Below are 19,317 nucleotides of genomic sequence, written 5' to 3' on the forward strand. Positions count from 1 at the left end.
GAAAAAAGAGAATCATCTGCCTCTAAAATTGCTTGCATCTAAGTTAAAGGATGACAGAGAGTGGATGGAGTGACAGGGTGAGATGGAGTTGTAACGAAAGGCAAAGGTCCCGTGTTTGAGTCTCGGTCCGGCACATAGTTTTACTCTGCCAGAGAGTTTCATATCAGCGCACACTCCGCTGCAGAGTGAAAATCTCATTATGGAAACATCCCCCAGGCTGTGGCTAAGCCATGTCTCTGCAATATCCTTTCTTCCAGGAGTGCTAGTTCTGCAGGGTTCGCAGGAGACCTTCTGTGAAGTTTGGAAAGTAGGAGACGAGATACTGGCGGAAGTAAAGCTGTGAGGACGGGGCGTGAGTAGTTCAGATGGTAGAGCACATGTCCACGAAAGGCAAAGGTCCCGAACTCGAGTCTCGCTCCGGCACACAGTTGTAATCTGCCAGGAAGTTTCATATCAGCGCACACTCCGCTGCAGAGTGAAAATCTCATTCTGGAAGGTTCTGAGTGATGCCGGCGTCGCGCTTTGTACTGAAGGCACTGCAGGAGGGGCTTTCTGTTTCGCAAACAGCCAAATTTTGATATAGCCATCTGGAGTGTCCTCCAATTTCCCTTATGCTACTTAATTTCCCTTTTATGGTGTGCAGGACCGCGAAGGACCTGCAGCTGTATGAGGGTCGGCAGGAAAACAGTAAAGGGCGCCGGACACAACTGCTCTCTGTCTAGGAGTGGTGGTACGTGGGGGCTCTGTCGCTGTACTTTAGGGGAGGAAGTTGCACTTGAGGCAGCCATCATTATATCTCCTATAGTTTAGTTGACTATACATGCTTTTGTTCAGGCATAGGGCCATCGCCTTTAGGCGGTAGCCAGATGGTGGAAAGCTGAGTGCGGCCGTTCTCCGGAATTTCGTTGTTGTTCCAAAGGCTTCTGGTCATTCTGAGAAATACTTTTAACAGACTGCAAGAAAGAGATATTGACTTTAAACAAAAGTCTTCTCCAATGCGGAACGAGAGGCCTATTGAATGCCTTGGGGGCCTGTCTAGTCTCTGTCAGGTCACCTCCGCAGGTGCGCCCTGCACATCGAGGAGAACGCACGTTCAAGTACTGCATTCTCTGAAGTCTTTTAGGACGACAATTTACCCCAGTACATGTGCTGCATTATGGCCCATTCATTACGAGTGCTGGTTTTTTCACAATTTTGAAATGTAATTAGAACTTTGACAGATTTTTGTCAATCAGTTGTGGTAGCATGTATTGGCTTCGATTACCTGGGCTGTAGGATGGTTTTTGAGCACGTGTCTCTAGCGAATCTGACGACAAACAGCGATATATACTGTATGCTTACAGTTAATATACTTTTTAAACTACTCTGTGTCCAACACCAGCATCTCATCAGTTGAATGTATTTCCCACTAAAAGGAATAAAGATAGTATCTTACACCCCAGCCTTTTTCCTTCCAGCTTGTGTGTGTAGGGTAGAGTTTGAGTGATTCTGTCGCTAGTTTTGAGCGGTTTTGCGTAAATTTTTTCTAGCAGGGTAACACCAGTTGTATGGTATCATCAGTTTTTGTCACATATTGCGCTTTTATGCTGTCCTTGTGTTGCGCTATTTATGTAGTTGGGTAATTAGCCCCGATCTTTGTGATTAATTATGTAATTACGATCGATATGTGTGTCAGTTTCGAGTGGTATAACGAAATTTTTTCCCAGTAGGATAACACCAGTTGTATGGTATCGTTAGTTTTTGAGTTGTATTCCAATTTTGTGCCATCCTTGTGCAGCACTATGCATATGGTTGTATAATTAAGCCTGATTTTTGTGATTAATTATGTAATTAGGATCGATATTTGCGTCAGTTTCCCGACCAAAATAAATACACTAAGCTACCTAACTTTTCTCTCCAGCATGTGGACAGTTTCCATGTGTTAGGGCTGCACTTGGGCTTTCCGTCGTGGAGCACCATCGTTCGAGTCCCAGAAAAGGCACCACCATTTTTAATTTCCCATCAATTCCAAGTGCCTCTGGTGGATTATTGTGTTAGGTGGGCACACTTGTGCTTTCCATCCAGGAGCACCATGGTTCGAGTCCCGGCAAGGGGATGACCAATTTCAATTTCTCACCAATTCCCGGGCGGGTGTGGGGTTGGGTGGGATGTCAGCACAGCCCTGGGACTAAGAAATTCGCACCCAAATTCGAAATTCCCACCAATCGGGTTAGTTGGGGGAAGGGGTGTGGGGATGAAGAGGAGGGGGAGGAGTGGTCTGGGACACACATGCAGCTGAGAAACGCGCATGACATCATCTGAGGGCAGGGGCGGTCGTGGTTGGGGGCGGGAGTGAGCGGGGGGTGTGGTTAATTGATCAATTTAAGTAATTTGCATATCAATTTGATATGAAAATTGTGCTACAAACGCCAACTCCCTATTACTTGCGCCACAGATTCCTTTTCTCTCCAATTCTACACAGTACCTGATCATTTGTTGCATTATGTACCTTACTAGTCTTCAGCATTCTTCTGTAGCACCAGATTTCAAAAACTTCTCTTCTTGCCTATGTGCCGACGTTGGGTTGGGTTGGGTTGTTTGGGGAAGGAGACCAGACAGCGAGGTCATCGGTCTCGTCGGATTAGGGAAGGATGGGAAGGAAGTCGGCCGTGTCCTTTCAAAGGAACCATCCCGGCATTTGCCCGGAGCGATTTAGGGAAATCACGGAAAACCTAAATCAGGATTACCGGACGCGGGATTGAACCGTCGTCCTCCCGAATGTGAGTCCAGTGTCTAACCACTGCGCCACCTCGCTCGGTTTTCTCTTCTTGTCTAAGCTGTTTATCGTCCATGTTTCACTTCCATACGTGGCTGCACTCCATAAAAATACTTTCAGGAAAGACCTCCTGAAGCTTTCATCTACATTAGATGTTACCAAATTTCTCTTCTTTGGATTCTATTTCGGTCATCATCAGTTATTTTACTGCCAAAATACCAAAACTCGTATACTACTTTAAGTGTCTCGTTTCCTAGTCCAATTCCCTCAGCCTCCCAAGTTGCAACTACCACTAGTGCCAATGGGCCACGTGACTACAACATACAGAGAGGAAAGATACACACATGCCATAAACTCGAATACATAAGAAATACAACAACAATAAATATTAAAACATGAAATGCCTGTCAAGAATAATTACTGGTCAGCTTGTAATTGCCAGTACATTGACCTCGATTATCCACAGCCACACATACTGTTAGGTCGTGTAACACCAGTGCCTGATTGGCTCGCACTTAACGTTAATGTACTTCTGGAAACTAGCGAGAAATCAAAATAGTTTCACCAAAAGAAAAACCACTTAAAACAACGTTCATCAGGAGAACTTCCAATACTGACAGATAAAGACCAGGGACAGTAAAATCAAAACGTATCTCCCAAAGAACAAGATGCTTAGATTAACAAATGAATGCTCACCAGATTCAACACAATCCTACTGCGCAGATCAGACGGTCGTAAGTCATCAGTGAATATGCCTCAGCGAGCTGCAGCCAAGTTTAAACCCTCCTTGGCAGAAATGTTCAGTGCAAGCGATGCCACACACTGTCGGACGACACTGCTTGATAACAAGGAACTGTGGTGCACCATTCCTCACGGTGCATCACAGCGCGGTAAACAACTGCTGCAACACGTCCGCTGCGATGCGTGGCGCCTCTGTACTCTTACACCTCTTACACACTTCGACCCATCCTCTCTCTCTCTCTCCCTCCCTCCCTGTTTCCCGCCTCGCGCGTCTCCTATCGCGCCACGGCAAGGACCCCCGCTTCCGCGGTGCAGCCACACGGCCCCTGACTGCTCTCCTCAGGTGTCGATAGAAGCCGGCACACGGCTCAGTCGCATCATCTCCTCAGTAAACACAAACCATACTGCCTCTCATCAGACGTAACGTTTCTAAATCAACACAGCTCATGATGCACTAGATACTTAACCCACTGCTCAGAACAATCTTTCTCTGTAGCGAGCACTGGACTATGGACTATCATGTCCCATGGTATCCGAGACATTTTGTATTTGTTTCAAAAATAAACACAAGCCTTATTTGCTTAAATTATGGTCTGTCTTCCTTTACATTTCTACACCACATACTCTACATTTCAGATAGGGTTTAACTCTATTCCTCAACTATAACCCTTTCGTTTCTTTTTCTTTTCTTCCATTTTCTCTTCCTGTTAATAGTTTTGTCTGTTTATAGCAATTATTGCGAGATAAATAGGTAATGTGCTCTTATATATTGCTACTAATAGTTACGTGATGCCGGCCGCGGTGGTCTAGCGGTTCTAGGCGCTCAGTCCGGAACCGCGCGGTTGCTACGGTCGCAGGTTCGAATCCTGCCTCGGGCATGGATGTGTGTGATGTCCTTAGGTTAGTTAGGTTTAAGTAGTTCTAAGTTCTAGGGGACTGATGATCACAGATGTTAAGTCCCATAGTACTCAGAGCCATTTGAACCATTTTTAGTTACGTGATGACATATACTTCTACCCGGAAAATATGAGGTGTATGGTTTGGCGGAAGAGAGACCTCAAACACATTAACCTGCCCACCGTAAATAACTGAATGAAATAAGTAAACATGTAAAAATGAAAGATTGTGCTTAGTAAACTTTGTCATACTACTTCCTTCGTACTCCATTGCTCCACAGAAATTCTGTTCCAGTACCCCAAAGAATTTCTGAAATACTTGGTTCAAATGGCTCTGAGCACTATGGGACTTAACATCTTAGGTCATCAGTCCCCTATAACTTAGAACTAGTTAAACCTAACTAACCTAAGGACATCACACATCCATGCCCGAGGCAGGATTCGAACCTGCGACCATAGCGGTCGCGCGGTTCCAGACTGAAGCGCCTAGAACTGCTCGGCCACTTCGGCCGGCTCTGAAATACTAACTGAACCCCCAGCATTGCCTGCTAACTTATGTTTACCACTCATATTAGACACAAAAAGGAAAATTCGTGAACAGTGTAAAACCAACTCAATTATTTGAGTAAAATGTTTACTGTATCTAAACAAATTATGTTGTAAAGTCTTTTGGAAACTGGTTTTAATATTGTTTTCAAATAAAACATGAATACAGAAAATATTTTTAGCTTACCTGCTACGTGCGTGAATAAATAAATTTTGGAATTACGAACGCATTGGTGCGAAGGAATATTACATTACCTGTGGCGACCTAAAATCCTTCCCACACTACCTAGTAGACAGCCCCCATATGACTTATTGGTCGTGATCGACTACATAAGTCGTACTGGATGGTACAGTCTCAGGAGGTACTCTCGAATGAATGGTGTCTGTCATATGTACACTGTTTCGCGCTGTCCTTCTGCCAAGATCGTCGCTTCAGTTGCACTACCCTGCATCTTCTTTACAAAGATTCTTGTGCCACTGCAAGGTGGTATCTGTAGACTTAAATTCATTAGCTACAACTGGTAACTACGATATTGGTTTGAATACAAGGTGACCCTTAATCGTGAGGGGAAAGAACAGAGAAACAGCATTGGAGACAATTTTATGTCACATTACCCATTTACGACACTTTTCCCTCTTTTTTTTATGTTATAATGCACTGACGGGAAAAATTGCAACGTCAAAAAGTAATTGATGTAAAGTAATGAATATCTGAGAATACATTTGTCTAGGTAACGTATTTTATTGTGACACCATACACAATCACTAAACCGGCTCCAGGGAAGTATCCCCTGTTCCTCCACTGGGGTAATTCCAGTCTGGCGCGTCCACGTCGCGGAGGTGGACATCCTACACTTCAGTAGGCTGGAGTGATAGGATGGCCGAGTTCACGCAGGGACCCAATCCCGTGGGGTATAACAGGGTTACGGGTGAAGACCTTAGTGGTAGTGACGGCAGAGAAGAAGGACTTCGGAACGGCGAAGCTGACAGAGAGGCAACCCTCCTTTCTGGGGATTAAATGAGAAGGGAACCAGTGTCTTGTGGTGGAGGAGAAACTCTAAAGGTTAAGGGAGACAACCCCAACAGAAAATCCTTTCTTGTGTTAGGCCTGGCAAGCCAGTAGGAAAGTCTTCGTATACTGCTTTTAAAACACAGACGAACCTCGGAACGAACCACTCAGGATTTGACTCCACTGCTTCTTCAACTACTAGTGCGAATGATGGGAGACCTGATGATATTCATCAGTACAAGAAGATGAAACCAAATGGACTAAAAAATAACGTAAATATTGGTACCCTTAATATATTAACCCTCAATGGAAAAAAGGAAGAAATAACACATTTACTAACAGAGAGAAAGTTAGATATTTTGGGATTAAGCGAAACGAAGTGGAAGGGAAAAGGTGAGAAGAATTTGAGTGGAGGAGGAAAACTGTACTTGAGTGGGAATAACAGGTCTGGAAGAAATGGTGTGGCAGTGATGGTGAATAAGAATGTACATAGCTCTATTGAAAGTGTGAGACATATACCAGACAGGATCATAATCTTAAACCTGAGATTCTAAAAAGCAACACTAAAAGTCATCCAGATTTATCCACCTCAAGTGGGATGTAGCGAAGAAGAGAAAATGGACTTTGAAAATGAGTTAGAGAACCACATAGAGAGTGCTAATACAGTGATGGGAAATTTTAATACACAGGTAGGTAAAGACGGAAAGGGATTTGAGCAAGTATTGGGATGTTTTGGATATGGAGGCAGAAATGAAGAAGGGAAAAGACTCGTGGATTTGTGCCAGAGGAATGGAATGAAAATAGCAAACAGCTGGTTTATGAAGAGAGAAAGTCGTGTTATCACCAGATACAGTTGGGATGGAAGAACCAAGAGTGCAATTGATTATATTCTAGTAGATAGGGAATGTGGACAGAAAGTAACAAATGTGAAGGTAATTGTAAGTGTGAGTGCAGATGGAGACCATAGATTACTGGTGGGACACACTGGAAAATGAATGAGTGTGTGAAAAATAGAAAACACAAGAAAGTGATGAGGATATTGGATTGGAAACTGAAGGAGAGTGAAAGTGCTTAGAAGTATAGATAATTAATCACATAAAAATTTCCAAAAGAAGCTTTCTGCGATGTAGATAAAGAGTGGAGTTTATTCAGAGACACTGTAATCGAAGCAGCACAAAAAGTATGTGGTAGAACATCTGGAAAGGAAAAAGTAAGACAGATAAGTTGGTGGGATGATACCACAATCCAAGCACTTAGGAGAAAAAATCTAGTATGGAGAAAGTGGTGGAAAACTAAAAATGACGGGGACCATAAAAGATATATAGAGGAAAAGAAAAAGTGCAAAAAAATAGTAGGAACAGCAAAGAAAAAGACATTGGAAGAGTTTACAAAAAAAACTTGAAGAAGATATGAAGAGCAATAAGAAAATGTTCTACAAAATGATGAAAAATAAAAGGAAGGCTTCTGACGTACCAATACAGATGGAAACAGAGGGTGGTGCTGTGATTGAAGATCCAGGGAATATAAAAGATCTCTGGAGAGAACATTTTAAGAAACTGTTGAACGCTGAGGAGCAGGTATACGAGGAAACAACAAATAATGGAAACATTGGGAGAAGTTGGGAAGCAGAATTAGGACAAATTACATGGGAAGAAACAGAAATAGCTGTGAGGAAAAGGAATGGGGGGAAGGCACAGGGCCTGATGAAGTATCAGTGGACATGATAAGAGCAGCAAGTCCAGTGGGAATGCAGTGGCTGTATAGATTACTATCAAGTGTGTGGAGAAATAGCACAATACCTGACGATTGGAGAAGACGAGACATTGTTCCCACATTCAAAAAACGCAATAAAAGACTTTGTAAAAAGTACAGAGGAATAACCCTTATGAGTCACACAGCCAAGATTTTTGAAAGAATTTTACTGAATTGAATAAGTGAAAAGATATAAAAGGAGCTGAGTGAAGAACAGCATGGGTTTAGCAAAGGCAGACGCATGGTCGACCTGGTATTTTCTATCTGTCAACTGATGGAAAAAAGTTGGGAGTATAACAAAAGGATGATAATGGATTTATAGACATAGAAAAGGCATATGACCCAGTTAACAGGGAAAGACTCTGGTAAGAAATGAAGAAGATAGGAATAGAAGATGGATACATTAACGTAATAAAGACAATGTACAGAGGCCACAATTGTAGAATTAGAACACCATTGGGGAACTCTGAATACTTAGAAATAAGACAAGGACTTAAACAAGGAAGTATTCTATCTCCTGCACTTTTTAAAATTGTGATGGAGGGAATGAACCGGGCAGTTATAGATATAGTAAAAGAAAAAGATGAAAAGATGATTTTTGCAGATGATATGGTAATATGGAGCGATAAAGAGATAAATGTACAGTTACAACTTAATGCGTGGAAGGAAATAATGAAAAGGTATGGATTAAAAATAAATAAAGATAAGAGTGAAGTAATGGTACTTAGAAGAGACAAAGGGATGAATGGGAATATTACTTTGAATGGAGAACCCCTTAGTTTCACTTAGGGAGTGAAATACCTAGTGATGGAAGAATAGCCAACGAAATTAATAGGACGTTACAGAAGGGAGGCAATTTCTACCAAACAATAAAACACCTGATTTGGAATAAGGAAGTTTCAGAAAAAGCAGAACTCCTTATGAATAAGAGTTATTACTTCCCTATTGTCACCTATGGAGAAGAAACATGGACAATGACAGAAAAAGACTGGAGCAGACTGCAAGCAGGGGAAATGAAATTTCTCAGAGCAGTTAAGGGAAAAACAAGAATGGACAGAGTAAGGAATGTAGATATTAGAAAGGACCTTAAACAAGACAGTATGAGAGAAGGCAATGAAAAAAAGAATTACGATGGTACGGGCATGTTAAGAGGATGCGTGGGCAGAGGCTCCCCGAAATTATGGAAGAACTAAAGATGGATGGAAAAAGACCTAGAGGGCGCCCAAGAACACGATGGAAAATGAGAGTGAGAATATCTGTGGAAAGGAGAGGTGTGACCTGGCAGCAAGTGGAGGAAGAAAAGTGATGGGAGGACCGAGCCAAATGGCGAGGACTCGTCTGCACACAGACCCGGCACTAGCTGGAGCGGGATTCGGATATAGATAGAACATATTTAAGTAATTAACATTGCAAGATCACAGGTTAATGTAAGCATAAGATAAGCCATTGCAAATGTGAAATGCTGGTGCAGTAATAATCGGTGTAACCGCCAGAATGTTGCTAACGTGTATGCATTGTATTGTACAGGTGCTGGATGTCAGTATGTGGGATGCCTGTTGCACTTGGTCAGTCAGTACGGCGAAAGTTAATGCTGTTTGTGGATGACGCTAGAGTTGTCTTCCGATGATGTTGCGTATGTGTTCGATTGGAGACAGGTCTGGTGGTCAAGCAGGCCAAGGCAACATATCGCTACTCTGTAGAGCAGCGGTATGTGGGCGAGCGTCATCCTGTTGGAAAACACCCCTTAGAATACTTTTCATAAATGGCAGCACAATACGTTGAGTACCAATCTGAAGTACAAATTTGTCCGCTCCGATAGCTGAGTGGTCAGCGTGACGGATTGCCGTCCTCAGGGCCCAGGTTAGATTCCCGGCTGGGTCAGGGATTTTCTCCGCTCAGGGACTGGGTGTTGTGCTCTCTTCCTCATCATTTCATCCCCATCCGGCGCGCAGGTCGCCCAATGTGGCGCCGAATGTAATCAGACCTCCACCAAGACGGCCGGATCTGCCCCGCAAGGGGCGTCGCGGCCAATGACAACAAACGCTCATTTCATGTCAGTACATATTTGCAGTCAGGGTGCGTGAGACAACCACGAGAGAGCTACTGCTGTCGTGTTAAATCTCATCCCAGACCATAGGTCCAGTGTCTAACACGCAAGCAGGTTGGCTGCAGGTCCTCAACTGGCCGCTGTCTAACCAGCACACAGCCATCACTGGTTCCGAGTCAGAAAAACAAAAAGACCTCCACCCTGCCCTCTAATGAGGTCTCGCTTGACACTAATGAAGTCGCTAATGGCGGTGGTTTGGGGTCAGGCCAATGCGTGCTACAGGGCGTCTGGCTCGGAGGTGTCCTTGAATTAATCTACTTGTAACAGTTAGTTGTGTCACTGTCGACGCAGTCGTAGAGACGTCGACGGTTAGCCCTGTGACAGACCTCAACTGCGGCCTGCGTAGGTCCTCCAGCTTGTGAGGGTGATTTGTGATACACCCCGAGAGTTTCAGCTGGTTCCAATCATGTGCAGTCGGATTCATGTCTGCAGGTACCTAAGGCTACTCTGTTTACTTGATTTCTGCCTCTTGGAGGTTGGATTTCACGAGGTGCACCGTGAGCTCGTTCATTATTGTGTTGAAGTATGAACCAATGACCGGAATGTTGACCATAGGATTCTTTAGGGCGATACTGTATAGCTCACAAATTACCGTCGGTAGCGACGAAAGACATCTAACATCTTCACCTGATATTGGTCCAAAACAGGTTGACACACTTTCCTCCTGAACTTGTCAGTCTGGATGTCTACACATTCATAGGTACCTGGATGACACACATTTCAGAATGTCCAACAGAGACGTCCAGTTGAGCAGCGAGGTCTCTGGTTGTGATTCGTCGATCACCTCGAATGGGAGTGTCCGCACGTTTCAACATTGCAGGAGTCACAGCTGTGTACGGCCGGCCGGCGCGCAGGAGATCAGACTGGTTTGCGTGACCTTGTTGCCGTGATAACGGACGCCTCACCCAACGACTCTCCGTGCTTTTATCAGTTCCATGTCTCTGTAGACATTCTGAAGCGTCTATGAATATCTGCGATGCTCTGGTTTACCGCTAAAAGAAACTCAATGACAGCTCTCTGCTTGGAACGCACTTCCGTTATAGACGCCATTTTGAAGGCTACATATTGTGCCGCCAATTGTGGGAACTTCCTGAAACTAAAGGGGCTGAAACGGAAATATTCCGCGGTGTTCCATAACAAATTTCGCTTTTTTTCAACTGAAGTTGGCTGAGAAGAAATGTGTTGCATTACTTACTGAACGCCCCTCGTATTTTCGAGAGACATAAATAACAGGCCGTTGGTTGCCTCCAAATCTTGGGAGCAACAAAGGACATATGATTTGATCCTCTTTACCAGGCGTGAATTGCACGACGTAAGGAATTTGTGGAGGGCCTAGTTATCCTGGTCTTCAGCCTTACATCAGTAATAACGTTTGTAGCACGTCTTTACAATAGGTTTAAGTTTCCGTTTCAGCGCTTCCAAAGTTAACTCTCCATAGATATAACGAAAATAATTTGCGCCATTTACACTTGTACGAGACATTTCTTCACCCGAATTAGCGCAGTTGACAAACCTTCACGAAGAAGAACAGTTATGTAGGGTTTTGAAGGATTTCAATTAGAGATGAATCGGGTATCGGACAACTAATTACCCTGATGTTAGTACCTGGACAGATATCAGACGGTATGTCACTATCCAGAGGATAACGGATATTCAAGAATTTATGAAAATTGACTGATTTTTAGAATCACATGAAGGAATGCGCACTAGAGACCGACATAAGCTGTTTCCGCCATTTTCTACAGTTTTTGTTGTTGCTACACATGAGGTTGTGTTTTGTGCAGCACTTGCCAATATTCCGAGTTCTACGCATTTAAATAATGTGTAATATATTAAAGTTATCTAATATATTGTTTAATTACTTACAGAATTTTATGGAAAGTACAATTAAAGTTCTATGAATTTTTGAAGCAGTTTATTTAATGAGTGGATGGTTAGGCAGTATTTCATTTGTCATGCACCTTTTTGTACCTTGAAACAGAATGACAACATGTGATACTTGCAAATTAACTGACTTTTGTTAATGTCTTAACAATTTTACATGTCATGAAAATGGAAATTTATGTTGGTTTCCAATAGCATGAGTTTCAAAACGTATTTAACTTGTAACTGGTTTTTGATAATTCTTCTGCTTAATTTGATTTCGCTTGCTGATTATTGCTGTGCGGTAGAACAATACTGTAACTGAAGACGTCTACACACAGCATCGACAAGATTTTCTCGATGGCAGCTCTTTTAAATCTCAATAGAATGTTCGTTTGGCTCAGTGGTAAAGTGCCAGACTGCAAATCCAAAGGTCTCGGCTTCGGCCTCTGGTGTACCCTAGGAATTGTGTATGTCACTTATCATTTCTTTCACCTCTGGCAATGTTGATTAGTTTGAAAGCGGGCCGGAGTGGCCGAGCGGTTCTACGCGCTACAGTCTGGAACCGCGCGACCGCTACGGTCGCAGGTTCGAATCCTACCTCGGGCATGGATGTGTGTGATGTCCTTAGGCTAGTTAGGTTTAAGTAGTTCTAAGTTCTAGGGGACTGATGACCTCAGAAGTTGAGTCCCATAGTGCTCAGAGCCATTTTAACCATTACTTTGAAAAATGCCGAGTTACACCGTAATTTGAAATCCACGTTAAATTGTGATTCCCTCTGTGGCTGGCTGGGTGATTCAGTTCAGAGATAGAAGGAAGACAAAGACATACCGCCATCAACAGGACCATGCATAGTAGAGCGCGGCTGTGTTCAAACTGATCTTCGCATTGATGATAGCATTACCTCAGGTACACGACCATGTTGTACTGTGGGGCATGTTTTCACATTTGGAAAAACCTTAATTTTACTGAGTACCTTTTCTAATATATAAAAAAAGACAGTAGCTCATAAAAAGTGAACGACATCATTTAAAAATGGAATAAGAAAATATAAAAACTTCTCTTACAGGGCTGGCTAGAGGCTAAAGTATGAATAGTCTTCCTACGTACAACACTCTCCCCCACTCTAAACACTAATGAACCGGCAATATCTTCAAACTAAAACACCGCGTATTATTCATATTAACGTTAATATCACCCACGAATTAGGCCGTAGTCCTGTTCTGAATGACCAACTTCTGCCAGCAAGGCAGTACGATGAGGGTTCTGTGATCGTTGGCCATGTGATCATCATGTCGCCAATCCCTCCAGTTTTTATTGCCAGTAGATGAATCCTGATGATACCACTGCTTCTTTATTCGAACAAGTCCTCCTCTGGCCTCACCAGGCAACATGTGCCCCGTTCCACACTTCCCTACCATAGATAAAATGATAGGAGGTGTTGGAAATCGAACATGTATCTGTCCGTACCAAAGGCAGGGACGCTAACCACTCTTTTGGTTCATTTATTAATTTATTTATTTGCTTTCTTCTCTGTGATAAAGATGAAGTTCTCCAAAATTAAACTGTAAATTCCTTCTTTTCCAAACAAAAGACTTGAAATCATGATGTCCAAAGGAAAATGAAACAGTTCTATCACTTATGGGAGAAGACAATCTCTTGGCTTCCTTGCCACCAGTTACGTCTCTCTCTCTCTCTCTCTCTCTCTCTCTCTCTCTCTCTCTCCCTCCCTCTCTCCTCAACAAGTAGAACCGAAAATGTGGATGGTCCATTTTATAAATGGAAATTTTCTCTTTTCATGATTAAAAAATAAGACAAAAATTACGATCTGAGTCGAAACAAGGCCCCGGGAGTAGACAACATTCCATTAGAACTACTGACGGCCTTGGGAGAGCCAGTCCTGACAAAACTCTACCATGTGGTGAGCAAGATGTACGAGACAGGCGAAATACCCTCAGACTTCAAGAAGAATATAATAATTCCAATCCCAAAGAAAGCAGGTGTTGACAGATGTGAAAAATACCGAACTATCAGTTTAATAAGTCACAGCTGCAAAATACTAACGCGAATTATTTACAGACGAATGGAAAAACTGGTAGAACCTGACCTCGGGGAAGATTAGTTTGGATTCCGTAGAAATGTTGGAACACGTGAGGCAATACTGACCTTACGACTTATCTTAGCAGAAAGATTAAGGAAAGGCAAACCTACGTTTCTAGCATTTGTAGACTTAGAGAAAGCTTTTGACAATGTTGACTGGAATACTCTCTTTCAAATTCTAAAGGTGGCAGGGGTAAAAATAGGGACGAAAGGCTATTTACAATTTGTACAGAAACCAGATGGCAGTTATAAGAGTCGAGGGGCATGAAAGAGAAGCAGTGGTTGGGACGGGAGTGAGACAGGGTTGTAGACTCTCCCCAATGTTATTCAGTTTGTATATTGAGCAAACAGTAAGGGAAACAAAAGAAAAATTCGGAGTAGCTATTAAAATACAGGGAGAAGAAATAAAAACTTTGAGGTTCGCAGATGACATTGTAATTCTGTCAGAGACAGCAAAGGACTTGGAAGAGCAGTTGAACGGAATGGACAGTGTCTTGAAAGGAGGATATAAGATGAACATCAACAAAAGCAAAACGAGGATAATGGAATGTAGTCGAATTAAGTCGGGTGATGCTGAGGGAATTAGATTAGGAAATGAGACACTTAAAGTAGTAAAGGAGTTTTGCTATTTGGGGAGCAAAATAACTGATGATCGAAGTAGAGAGGATATAAAATGTAGAGTGGTAATGGCAAGGAAAGCGTTTCTGAAGAAGAGAAATTTGTTAACATCGAGTATAGATTTAAATGTCAGGAAGTCGTTTCTGAAAGTATTGGTATGGAATGTAGCCATGTGTGGAAGTGAAACGTGGACGATAAATAGTTTGGACAAGAAGAGAATAGAAGCTTTCGAAATGTGGAGCTACAGAAGAATGCTGAAGATTAGATGGGTAGATCACATAACTAATGGGGAGGTATTGAATACAATTGGAGAGAAAGGAAATTTGTGGCACAACTTGACTAGAAGAAGGGATCGGTTGGTAGGACATGTCCTGAGGCATCAAGGGATCACAAATTTAGCATTGGAGGGCAGCACGGAGGGTAAAAATCGTAGAGGGAGACCAAGAGATGAATACACTAAGCAGATTCAGAAGGTTGTAGGTTGCAGTAGGTACTGGGGGATGAAGGAGCTTGCACAGGATAGATTAGCATGGAGAGCTGCATCAAACCAGTCTCAGGACTGAAGACCACAACAACAACAATCTCCATTTCAGATTCATTTTCCCTTCCCGCGTTAAAACAGTCTTTTGATAATTCCAATAAGAGTCCAATAAAACTTATCACGTTTGATCTTCGTTGTAGGATGTAGTACTTAGTTGATCGAAGGCTGACATGACACATAATGGTGTCGGGTTCTGTTAAGGCCGTCACGGCTACCATAGCGGCCCTGGGACACACGAAACTCACCACACTTCCATCTCGACAGTGAATCACTGCTTTGGATTGCGACTACATTTTCTGAAGGCGATGATCGTTAAAATTGTTATCCAACGTCTTGTATCTGAAACAGTATTCTTAACATGTTTCAAAAGTTTTTTGATGTTGCAGTCTCCTCCATAATATTTTTTTTTCATATAGTTCATACTCAGTCCATTATCATTTCCATTTTCGTTAATGACGTAATTTATGTAGTTTCCAAACAGCCACACACCAACTTTTGTTTTTTTAACAGGAAAGAAAAAACCGTCGGGTAAGAGTAATTTATCTACGTTTATTTCTCTAGATAATACGTTCTTGAATTTCCTTCCATATGTCTGCATATCCTCTACATATGAGTCGCGTCTGGTGCACACGTTCGTGTTACTAAGTTTGGAGTACAATTTTTGCTTTTGCTGACTACATTGTCAACAATTCGGTACAATGTTGCCTGGATACCTGAAGCAGTACCTTATTTGTAATTTGGTTCCAAGTTATTTTCCAGTTTTCGTTTGGATAGCTGAACTGCACTTTATTCACATTTTTCCGTTATTTTTAATCTCTTTATTATCTTCCTACAAATCCTAAACCCTTTGTTCCTTGCGATACATTCCATGTGGTTTATCACGAGGAAGAAGCACCCTCTTTATGTATTAAGGCCGTAGTCTTCCGCCGTACGTCAGTTAAGCCTAATCCACCTTCGTCAGGAGGTAATGTTACTATAGCGACCGCTAATCTTAAAATATTCCCTGTACAAATAAATTTGCAAATTATATTCATAATTTTTATAGCTATGATCTTCAGGCCTTGGTTAATTTGACCTATAATAGCTATGAATAAAATGATCCAATTAATTATTTTATTTTTTTGCATAATGTTCACATCTCTGGCCTGAAAGAGTATTGTTGCACCTCTGACTTTATCCATCACTTTTCTCCAGTTGTTGCTCATTGTTTGAAGCGGACATTGGTAAGAGGTGACACCCACAGCAATATGATGATCCGCGGAATTTGCCCATCCCAAATGAATATCGTGAAGACCTTTGAGATATAAAAATGAGGTTTTCATCTCGTTGACCTTAGAACCTGTTGCGTCACAGTACTTCTTAAGTTCTCAGGTTAATATTTCTAAATCTTCATTACTTCGAATAATAACTCAACGTCATCAGCGTACGATTGGTGGCCTTTTCAATGCCTGATAATTTGACCCCTTGAAGTCCAGTCTTCTTAGAAAAGATTCCAGTGAACTAACGTACAGGATAACTGACAAAGGACTTCCCTCTAGGACGCTATTCTTTTATCTCAGTGGGTTGAGTGAAAAGCCATTTACTGAGTGCTGATTAAAACTTGTACAAAATCTTCACCAAAACCCACATGTGTAAATGTTGTTAATAAATATACGTGATTAACCCCGTCGTAATCCTTTGAGAGATCTATAAAAGCAAGGCCCTATTTTGCGGATGCTTTTGAAAAGCAGGGAGTGAAATTCCTGTATTACCAAGCAGCTTTAAAAGTCAGCAGACAAGTCTGGTGGTCTCCTATTATCTTTTCCATTAATGGCTTCATTCTTTCTTCCAGCATACGCGCAGTTATTTTGTAAAAAGAGTTCATCAAACAAGGTATTGAAACAGTTAAACTTTCTTTGAACTCGTGTGGAAGTCGCTAAATTCAGAACTTCATTTATCACATCCGTAAACGGATTACTTATTATAGGCCAGCATTCTCGATAAAATTCAAAAGGCAAGCCATCAGGCCCTGGTGACTAATGGGTAGACGAAGACTTAATTATGCTTAACACCTCCTCGCTCGTTATTTCAGATCTGAGAAACCCATTGTTCTCTTCAGTTATGGCGCTGCCTATACCTGTATTTTGCAGCAATCCTCTTGCAGGAGCTGGATTATGCTGGTATCATTATACAATGTACTGTAAAATCTATTAACATCACGTAGAATGTCTTCTTGTTCTGACAGTACATTGTTGCCTTCCACTCAGAGATAATCCATGAAACTTCTGTTTCTTTCATGTTAAATTGAGTGATACAATAAAGTGTTTCCTTCCACAGTGTTTTGAATATTGATTTAAGTTCTAATACCTCAAGGTTCTTTCTTTTTAATACTTATAAATTTATCCTTGTTTTTTCTGTTGTGTGAAGCCTCTTCAGACAATACCTGGAGTTCCTATAAAATGGCATAGCTGAATTAAAGCGTATTGCGAAACAAACTCGCTCTCTCTCTCCTGTAAACTACCAGGGTTAACCTTAATTTCGTTGTAGCATATAAGATCCACTACTCGATGCTGGACCTGTATATATGTATACCTTCTGTTTGTCTGGCAATGGCCTTGTCGCAGTGGATACACCGGTTCCCGTCAGATCACCTAAGTTAAGCGCTGTTGCGTGTGGCCGGCACTTGGATGGGTGACCATCCGGGCCGCCATGTGCTGTTGCCATTTTTCGGGGTGCACTCAGCCTCGTGATGCCAACTGAGGAGCTACTTGGCCGAATAGTAGCGGCTCTGGTCAAAGAGAATCATCGTAACGACCGTGAGAGCAGTGTGCTGACCACACGCCCTTCCAACCCGCATCCTCACCTGAGGATGACACGGCTGTCGGTTGGTCCCCATGGGCCACTTGTGGCCTGAAGACGGAGTTCGGAGTGCTTCTGTTTGTCTAACAAGGATATCTTCTAACACTATACTGATATTCACTTATCTTGACTCTTGAGTCTAATGCTACGTTTGACTGCGAAATGGTTCAAGAAGGCGATGGGATCACTTCAGTTCCACTAATTTTATTAGTTTGGTGCATAAGTTCGTAGCATTTTTGTTCTGCATGTTGGTATTCTGGCTGCTATGGATTTGTCTATCGATTGTCATTTTTAATTTGTAGTTCACTGTTGCTATTTGAGTTTACATGTTGTCATTTTTGTCCACAGAGTCTTTCACGGCGGCATGTCAGAATGAAATATCAGTTTTCAAGCCGCTTCAATTCGAGTACAATTCTCGAGCTTTCGATGATCATCCTCGCCATCGCCATCAGGAGTAAAACCGCTAACATCCAGGACTAGTTTTTTTTTCTTTTTTCTTTATTGTGATTTCATTCCCCTGCCCCATATGGGCAGGGGAGGGCTGTCAGTAGCACAATCCGCCGCTCTTCAGCCGAGTGACATGACAACTAAAACAAGAATAAAATAATACATTCATAAGGAGGTAAAAAAGGGGAACGTAAAACAGAGTAAGGGGAGAAAATGGAGGTAAAAAGACACTGACATGTAGACGTTCATTGGGGACAGTTAAAAAAGTCACCAGAAAGTTAAAAAAACACAGTTGGCGATTCTTAAAACACAGAGAAGACACTGGATGCGCATGCACAGGTTAAAAGTTGGCCACAGTATTAAAAACACTCCGAAACAACACACTTAAAACCCACTTGGAGCACACACGACTAAGAATAAAACTACCAGGTGGGACCTGCCGAGGGAAAGGTCAGAGAGGATGGAAAAGGAGGGGAGAGCATGGGGCAGCTGGGGAAGTGGCGGGATGAAGAGAGGAGGGGCAACCGTGGGTTCACGAAGAGGCAGGAGACACATGGGGCGGGAGAGGAAAAGGAAAGACAGGGCAGGAGGGAGCGCAGAGACACTGAAAGAAGGCACAAGAGATGGAGGGGGAGTAGGAGGGGAAATCCGCTCAGAAGGAGGGAGGGGGGAGGAGAGGGAGCCCTGAGGAGGAGGCAGGAAGAGGGGGTTAGAGTTGGTAGGAAGGGTAGATGTCAGGACGAAGCTCATCATCCGGGAGTGGTAGACGGTGGAAGTTGTGTTGGGAAAGGAGATGGAGGGTGTGGAGATGGAGAGAGGGAGGGACACAACGGTAAAGGCGCGGCAACTGGTTGGGAGTGGAGAGGAAGGGAGACACCAGGGGGTGAGGGGGATCAAGGCGACGGACAATATATAGTTTGCGGATGTGTTCAAGGAAAAGGAGAAGGTGGGGGAAGGGGAGGAGGTCATAGAGGATGCGCGTGGGGGACGGAAGGCGGACGCGGAAGGCGGGGCGGAGTGCATGGCGTTCGAGGATTTGGAGGGCGTTATAGAACCGGGGAGGGGCGGAAATCCAAGCGATGCTGGCATAACAAAGGATGGGGC

The 19,317-nt window shown here is 42.8% G+C and overlaps 1 pseudogene; it reads left to right on the forward strand.

Annotated features, from left to right (window-relative positions):
• The first annotated feature begins 17,512 nt into the window (after positions 1-17,512).
• On the forward strand, positions 17,513-17,630 carry LOC126238210 (5S ribosomal RNA; annotated as a pseudogene).
• Positions 17,631-19,317: the final 1,687 nt, after the last annotated feature.

Source organism: Schistocerca nitens, chromosome 2 (assembly GCF_023898315.1).
Source record: "Schistocerca nitens isolate TAMUIC-IGC-003100 chromosome 2, iqSchNite1.1, whole genome shotgun sequence".
Taxonomy (NCBI): Eukaryota; Metazoa; Arthropoda; class Insecta; order Orthoptera; family Acrididae; genus Schistocerca; species Schistocerca nitens.